The sequence below is a fragment of the Rhineura floridana genome, chromosome 9 (assembly GCF_030035675.1).
Source record: "Rhineura floridana isolate rRhiFlo1 chromosome 9, rRhiFlo1.hap2, whole genome shotgun sequence".
In the NCBI taxonomy this organism is placed as follows: Eukaryota; Metazoa; Chordata; class Lepidosauria; order Squamata; family Rhineuridae; genus Rhineura; species Rhineura floridana.
This window is the reverse complement of record NC_084488.1, coordinates 106,371,907-106,380,965: the sequence shown is the minus strand read 5'-3', so window position 1 is coordinate 106,380,965 and position 9,059 is coordinate 106,371,907.

Below are 9,059 nucleotides of genomic sequence, written 5' to 3'. Positions count from 1 at the left end.
TAATACAATAGGCTATTCATTTACTAGATTTTTTAAACAGACCTGACCTTACAAGATCTGAACAGGGTGGTTCATGACAGATGCTCTTGGAGATCACTGATTCATAGGGTCTCCATAAGTCGTAATCGACTTGAAGGCACATAACAACAAGCACTAAAGTACACTGATACGTGGGGATCAATACTGAGAATTTCCCTGTGCGATTCTGCAAAGTAATATTTTGCACTCCTTTCTAAGCAAACCTGCTTACAAAATTAAGTAGTACATTGTCATAAATCTTATATATTTTATATGTAATGTTATATTTATTTATGTAATATTACATTTAAATCCCCCTTTCCTCTAAGGTGATGTACATGGCTCTACCTCTCCCCATTTTATCCTCACAGCAACCCTATGAGGTAGGCAAGGCTGAGAGAGAGGCTGTGGGCACATTAGCCACTTTAAAAGCAGCCAGAATGGTTTTTCTGGCTGTGTTTTGAAGTGACTCTGCCCTCTGCTGGCTGTACCTCCCTTCCCCACTGCTGCCTTTCAGGACCTCCTACAGCAAAGCATTGGACGAATCACTGTGTCTGCCTGAGCCTGCAACAAACTGTTTCCATTGTCCACACTTGGAACACAAAGGGGTTGATCTATCAATTGGTTGTAAAACCTCCCTGAAGCTGAATAAATAAATAAATAAATAACACTGGAGCTGATCCAGTGAGGTTTTAAGAGTAAAGAGGGGTGGAGTTTGACTAGTGTCATGTGTACCCCTGATTTGAGAAAAGAGAGCTAGAGACGTACTGGAACCTGCACAACAGTAAGTGTATCTCTACCCACAGTGACTGGCCCAAGGTAACCCAGTGAGCTTCATGGCTGTGTGGAGATGTGGACCCTGGTCCCCCAGGTGCTAGTCCAACACTTTAGCCACTGTACCACACTGAGGTGATGTATGTGAAATTTATATATCATAAACACTGTTTCCAGATTCAGTGCCGCTATAAACACTGTACAAATGTTATATCTACAGAGCAAATATCATTTTTATGTTGGTATCACAATCATTTATGTTCATGCCACCAGTATTATTATTTTTAAAATACTTTATTTAACAGTTTGAAAGTTTTTTAGTAATATTTGCAGTTGTGTAGCACTCTTCACTGTACAAAGAACTTTGAAAATTACCTAGTGTATTGCCCTTTTACCCTCTCTTATCATGTGGTTTCTGATAAATGGAAATCACCAGTTATGAAGGTGTGACATTTTCTCCCAGGTAAAATAATAAACGAATGATATGCTCCCTTGCTCGCTAATTCATTTAAAGGCAAATTAAATTAAACGGATCTGTTCTCTAGTATTATTATGCTTGATGCTCAAATTATAGGGAAGCACTAAACCACGCTCCAAAGAAAAGTTTGTGCAAGTGCTTCTTTTTGCACATATGGGCTTGTAGAGCGCTACTTGGCTGTGAAGTTCACTGGATGACTTTGAAGCCATCACTCTTTTAACCTACTTAACAGGGTTGTTGTTATGAAGAAAAGAGAGGTGGGAGAAAAATCTTGGAGGAATAGCGTAGCAGTGTTTTTTCTTATTAGAGAAAACATATCTTTTTTTCTCATGAAATAATTTAGTATTTTTCTCTCACTAAAGCTCCTTGAGTTGCTTCTTCTGAAAGTCACCCAGATTTTGGAGCAGTTTCTTGAGCAATGGAGGAACTGCATTTGAAAAATGACCTTTGCAAGCTCCGGAGCCCTTTGCATTCACTCCATAGTCCCTAGTAAAGATAATTTTATTTATTTATTTATTTATTACATTTATATACCACCCCATTGCCAACGTTCTCTGGGCGGTTTACAGCAATTAAAACAATAAAAACAAATACACAAATTTTAAAACACAAAAAACAATTTAAAAACACAATTTAAAATTAAAAAAAAAAATTCAAAAGCACGTGCTAAAATGCCTAGGAGAAGAGGAAAGTCTTGACCTGGCACCGGAAAGGTAACAGTGTTGGCGCCAGGCGCACCTCTTGGAATAGAAAGGAGTCTGAACAGAGTTGGTTTAAAATGGTCTATGTGGGCCCTTCCAGACATTTTTTTATATCGTGCATTCATGATTTGCACTTATGATGGTATCAGGGTGGTTATATGCAATCCCACTTTCAATACTGTTTGCATCTGCATATGTTTCAGGATGGGCATACTGCTTTGTTTCCAGCCAGTGCACGTGCTGTAACTTTCTGCTGAAATCCTGTTAATGTTTTATACCACAAATGTTCTGGTTGTTGTTGTTTTTGTCCCACTTTATAATACAAAAGTGCCCCTTCACATGGCAATAGGCAGGGCTAGCTCCAGGAATGCCGGGGCCTTTGGGCATCAGCTTGCCCTGGGCCCCGGCATGTGTGTGTGCATGTGTGCCTGCTTGCACACACATGCACACATGCACACGGGGCCCCCATGCCCCCCATCTACCTGTCTGCTGTCTTTTACCATTGCCCTTAACAAAGATGGCGGCCGTGGTTTCCCTAAGGGGATGACACCTCTGCCGCCATCTCTGCCATCAACTAAGATGGCGGCAGGGGCTTCAGTACAGGGGCATGGGGGGGCGTGGATCGCGGAAGGGGAGCGGAGGGGCAGCTGAGGAGGCCCCTGTAGCTCCAGGGGGCGTCAGGCCAGTGCCCCACCTGGCCGCCCTTTAGAACTGGCCCTGGCAATAGGGATGGAAGGACTGTCAGTTTTGGTTCTCTCATTTTCTCATGTTTCCAATCTGAAATTCAGTTCTCCACAATTTTGTAGGAATCTGCAATTTTAAAAAAATTCCCCATGAAAATACTTCAGCATTTTAGTAAGAATTTATCCTAATAAACACATGTTTTGTTTGCAGTTTTGATTATTGTACACATTTTGCAAGCAATTTCTTCGAATGCATTTTAGTGTGTTATTTTCACTAATATATTCATTGTAATGCATTCATTCCCATAATATATGCATTTTTAAAACATTGGGTGAAGAACAGTATTGCAAAATTTAGACCAATGTGAATTCTGAAGGATGGCTGTGTTTCAATTCTGAAATTCTTTTGGAAAATGCAAATTTGAGAGATTCAGCTTTAAATGCAAACTGAATCAAATCCCCTTCCCCTGTTTAAATTAATCTTTATTGCTCAGAGCTATAGGCTACCACAATTAAACACATGTAAAAGGAAAATACAAAATACATATTAAAATACAAGTCATATTTCAACAAAACACAGTTCAACAATATACAGTAAAAGAACAATACATTTCAAATAAAAGTTCCTCTCCTGAGCGAAAGATACCCTGATCCACCTCATGTCTTAGTGTATAAATACTACAGTCATAATAGGCCTGGGGCACGTCCCACTCACCCCACAAGGTCTTTTGAGAATGTAACTCTGACTTTTCCCGCAGCTAGAGCAAATATTCATAGACCTACAATTCTCAGAGTTGCCTGGGAAGAGGGATTGTTAAATGACTCTGGGAACTGTAGGTCTGTGAGGGGAATAGGGGTCTCCCCACAACTCTCAGCACCCTTCAGAAACTACAGTTCCCAGGATTCTTTGGGGGAATTATGATGCTTTAAATGTATAGTGCAGATAGGGCTGGTGAGCATGCTTTGGCCTGCAGAAGGAGGTGTCCTCTTTTGACTAGGCGTGTTTTCCTACTGCTTAGCTGTTTCAGCTGATCAGCAAATGGGGGCGGGAGCTACAGAGAGGGGATGTTAAGGGGAAGAAGGGTCATGATTTCAGAGAATGAATGCTCAAGAAATAGATTGGGGGAGCCCTCCACTGATAAGAGGCTGGCACACAACAAATTAAGTGCAATCCTATTCCTCCCTCCCGTCCACCAACCTGTGTGTGTGTGTGTGTGTGTGTGTGTGTGTGTGTCTGTGTGCGCATGCGAAGAGTAGGATTGCACTTCATCAGCCAACTTTCATCAGCCAATTTCCACCCTCCCCTTTTATTATCTAATCTGAGGGTTGCCAGGTTCAATCCCTGAGACTGATCCTGTATCTTTAGGAGAAAAGTTGGGGAGTTGGGGGTACTGCTTGGCAGTGGCTCCGCTCCTACTTGGTGGGTCGTCACCAGAAGGTAGTGCTTGGGGAACATTGCTCGACACCCTGGACTCTCCATTGTGGAGTCCCGCAGGGATCGGTACTGTCCCCCATGCTTTTTAACATCTACATGAAGCCGCTGGGTGCGGTCATCAGGAGTTTTGGGGTGCGTTGTCATCAGTATGCTGATGACACGCAACTCTATTTCTCCTTTTCATCCTCTTCAGGTGAGGCTGTTAACGTGCTAAACCGTTGCCTGGCCACGATAATGGACTGGATGGGGGCTAACAAACTGAAGCTCAATCCTGACAAGACCGAGACGCTGTTGGTGAGTGCCTTCACTGCCCAGATGGAGGATGTTCATCCTGTTCTTGATGGGGTTACACTCCCCTTGAAGGAACAGGTCCATAGCTTGGAAGATCCTTCCTTGTCTCTTGAGACCCAGGTGGCCTCGGTGGCACGGAATGCTTTCTACCATCTTCGACTGGTAGCCCAGCTACGTCCCTACCTGGACAGTGACGACCTTGCCTCAGTTGTTCATGCTCTGGTAACTTCTAGGCTGGACTACTGCAATGCGCTCTATGTTGGGCTGCCCTTGAAGATAGTTTGGAAACTACAGCTAGTCCAGAATGCAGCGGCCAGATTACTGACGCGGACCAGAAGGTCTGCTCATATAACACCTGTTCTGGCTCGTCTGCACTGGCTTCCTATTTGTTTCCGGGCTAAATTCAAAGTGCTGGTTTTGACCTATAAAGCCCTACACGGCATGGGACCGCAATACCTGGTGGAACGCCTGTCCCACTATGAAACTACCCGTACACTGTGCTCAACATCTAAGGCCCTCCTCCGGGTGCCATCCCATCGAGAAGCCCAGAGGGTTGTGACTAGAACTAGGGCCTTTTCGGTAGTGGCCCCCGAACTGTGAAATAGTCTCCCCGATGAGGTACGCCTGGCGCCGACGCTGCTATCCTTTTGGTGCCAGGTGAAAACCTTTTTATACTCCCAGGCATTTTAAAGTGTATTTTAAATTGTATTTTATAGTGTATTTTATCAGTATTTTCATTATTGTTGTATTTTGACATTGTTGGTTCTTTGTTATTGTTTGTTTTGATCTTTGATTTTGTCATACTTATTGTATTTATATATTGTGCTTGTTTTATCTCTTATGTACACAGCCCAGAGAGCCTTTTTGGCTTAGGGTGGTATATAAATTAAATAAAATAAATAAAATAAATAAATAAAAGAAAGTCAGCCAAGTGCAGGTGTTCCTGCCACCCTGTAATGGGAAAAACCACAAGGTGGAATTCTCTCTTCCCCCTGCACAACTTTTAAAGATACAAAAGACCTCTTGGAGGCTGAGCCTGGCAACCAAGAGGTCTTTTGTATCTTTAAAGGTTGTGCAGGGGGAAGGGAGAATTTCACCTTGTGGCTTTTTCCATTACAGTGTTGCAAGAAAACCTGCACTCAGGCCCTGAGCCTGGCAACCCTAGTAGTAGTCTTGCTTGTTTATGGCTTCTATCATAAAATCAAATGTTATTGAACACTCAACAGGGTGCAAGGAATAGCGACATCTGTGGCCTTAATAGTTGCAAGGGAGAGGAAAATCTGGCAGATGCAGCTTTTCATGGACGCACAAGAGCAGCTAAACCTGCTGACATGTCTTCACAACTATTTAAATTGCAAGATCTTTTGCCCTTCTCCCCTGTTGCCCTGGTATCCTGTATGAAAATTTCAAGGTAGAATTATATTCATGTATCTATAAAGTACCCGAACAAATATAAGTGTAAGGGTTCTTCTGCCCGGTTATAAACCAACACAATTTAATCACATAAAAACAGCAATAGATTTTAGTTTGGGGGTGGTGATATATAAATTGACCCTGTGATATAAAAATTGAAAAACATGATTAAAATTAGGGTTGTCATATTGCTCGGTTAGCTGGATTTTACCCGGATTATACCCTGCTACCTGGTACCTGCTTAACCCATTAGGTGGCCTGGATTTTCTGGGCAGGTGCCAAGCCGCAGAGAGGGAGCTACTATGCCTTTAAATCTGTATCAACCCAATTCGCTGATGGGAAAAGCACATGGGAGTTCTGTTTGCCTCTAATCAGTTTCATGTCAATTACACTCAGAGGCTCTAGCTGGAGAGGTTTGCAATTGATAGGAAACAATGAAACTGACAAAAAAGTCCCCATCCCTTCTCTCTTAGCTTTAGCAATACTCCACAGGGAGTAAACATCCTTCCCAGTGTGTGTGTGTGTGTGTGCACGCACTTGCGCACTGAGCTCCGTGCCTTGGCAGACTGCAGCTCCCAACCAAGCAACCAGAGATGGGAGAGTCATCTCCAGAGCAAAGTAGCAGCAACCTTTGCTTTAAAGTGTCTGCAGCTTCCACTCACTTTCCTCCTCCTCTGGCCTGCCCAGCATGTTGGAAGTATGGTTTCTCTTCTCCTCTCCCCCCCCCCAGTTTTGGAATATGTGCAATATAGGCTATAAAATGTAAGACATGAAAGTTGAATCCTTATCATTTGCTAGTTTGTTGTGAAAACATCTGCTAATAAGAAGGCTACCCATCCTAAGCTTTAAATACAACTTTTTAACTAAGTGATCCCTACCTTTCATCAGTCCAACGACAACAAGAAGTCTGTTCTGCATCATTGCAACATATAGGTCCCAACTGGGCAAGGATGGAGTGTGACACAGGAGTGGGTACTAGTATCCAAGCCAAGGTGCCAGGCTGTGCTAAAACAAAAGAGCTTTAATGGAAAGCACAAGGCACACATCAGTGCAGAGCTCCATAGGATAAACATCATATGCACACATACTGAAATATACCCACAAAAACACAAAATGCCTAACACACCCCATTTAAGACACCTTCTCCTTTCCCTGCAGACAGTCATCCCAAACAGGGCACCCCAACATATGCTCCATTTCACCACACATCTGCAGAACACACAAGCTTTTCCTGAGAGTTGTTGGCACACAAACTCATGCCAAGGCATGGACACATGATGGTAAATCATATTGCTGGAAACCGTGAAGGGGGGGGAGTACTCTTGCACTCAGGTCCTGCTTGCAGGCTTCCCATTGGGCACTGTGAGAACAAGATGCTGGACTAGACAGACCACTGGCCTGATCTTATGTTCTTGTGTTACATTCTTAAATGGATATTATGGAGAAGCACAGATGACATGAACAAGCCGACAGAGCACAAGAACGAATGGAAAAGATTTACATACAGAGTGAAAAATATGGCAGGTAGTTTGGAGGATTGGGTGGCAGGATTACAGTGTAATGGGCCAGCCTAGATATTGGCTTAAAATGTGTGTAAAATGTGCTGAAATCATTTACATTTGCTTATATTTGCTTATATGGCTTAGCTTGTAGCTTAGTACTGCATAGGTGGCATAGAGATATGCAGACATTGGGCTCATAGCCATGTTTTGACTTTACATTTGAAGCAATCACAGATTACTTCTGCCTGTTTTCATTGCTGAATTTTCCTGAAAGTCTTGAGCTAAACTGTGGAACTATCTTCTCTCTCCCCCCCCCCCGTTACTCCTTGCAGGAGGAAGGGAGAGAGCAGTGGCAATTAAATAGCCCACGCAGTATCTGGCAAAAACATATTGCAGTTCATTGCAATCAAAAGGAAGGATTGTGGGGAGTGGGCCATTCCAGCTGTGAAAGGAGAACATTGACAGAATTGGCTTAAGAGAAAAATGTGCTGCACTTCCAAAGTGTGTGTGCGTGTGCTCTTGTGTTCCACAGTTTACTTTCTTGCTAAGCATTTGAAAGACTATTATATATCCCGAGAAACTAATATAAAAATCAGCAGCTGGCTATTAATTCTTACATGATATATTATGCTGTAAGTAGGGGTGCAACAGACATGATGTCAACAGATCTGCCATCTGATCTCCCTCTGTTTTTAAGTTTTCAAATATCATCTTAATTTTAAAAATATCATTTGCCATTATATCATATTTAATATGATCTCTGCCTCCCCCCCCCGTGTTGTTTTCCAGTGATAATCCCCCTCTCCTACAAAGTTGCAATTAGCCCCACAGGGTAAAATATACATTATCTGAAAGAAAATGTAACAGGTTACATTCTTTTCTTTAAGGGAATAGTAGACCCAGGGGAAAATTGCCAGCTGCGCTAAAAAGAGAATTTAGTGTGGAGGCCTTGGACTCCTTACAGAAAAATGAGGTTGAGAAGAAAGAGCTGGAGAAACAACTGAACAGGGTGTTCAGTCAAGATCTCCTTGTGGTGAGTGACTTCTCTTCTGTAACAATTTGGTGAGCCCATTAAATATTACACTTAAAGGTCAATGAAACTCTTTTCAATTACATGGAGAATGGTAATAGCTTCTTAGTAATAAGCTTTCAGTAGCAGGTAGGATGACAACATTTAATAGACCAATTAAAACCATCAGCTGACTAGTTTTATTTTTAGTGCTTTTTAAAGAAAAGTACTTACAAAAGCTTTCATTGACAAGCACATCTGAAGCAGCATTCTGCTTGCTTTAAGATGATACTGGTGTGACTCATGCATGCATCATTTAAAAACCATTTGTGTGATATGAAAATGTGTGCAGATTTAATTGACTTATTTAGCAATGCAATACATACATACCTGAGATTACGTCCCATTGAACCCAATGGAGCTTCCTTCTGATTAGACAGGTATTGGATTGCAGCCTTAGTTGACTAACACTCATATATGATTAGCCTCTTAAGATCCCGTTAAGCAGGGGACAGTCCAAATGGTAATCATGACCTATGTCACATTGTATCTTGGCTTTCCAGGTATATAAGAGTTATGTGGATGATCCTCGTAACACAGACAATGCTTGGATGGAGACAGAAGCAGTCAACTACCATGATGAAACTGGTGAGTAAGTGTGCCACTTACCTTGTTTAGTGGTGGCACCTGTCCTCATGATGTCAGAACAGGGATGATGCACCAGCGGCCTCCACATGTTTTGTACTACAACTCTT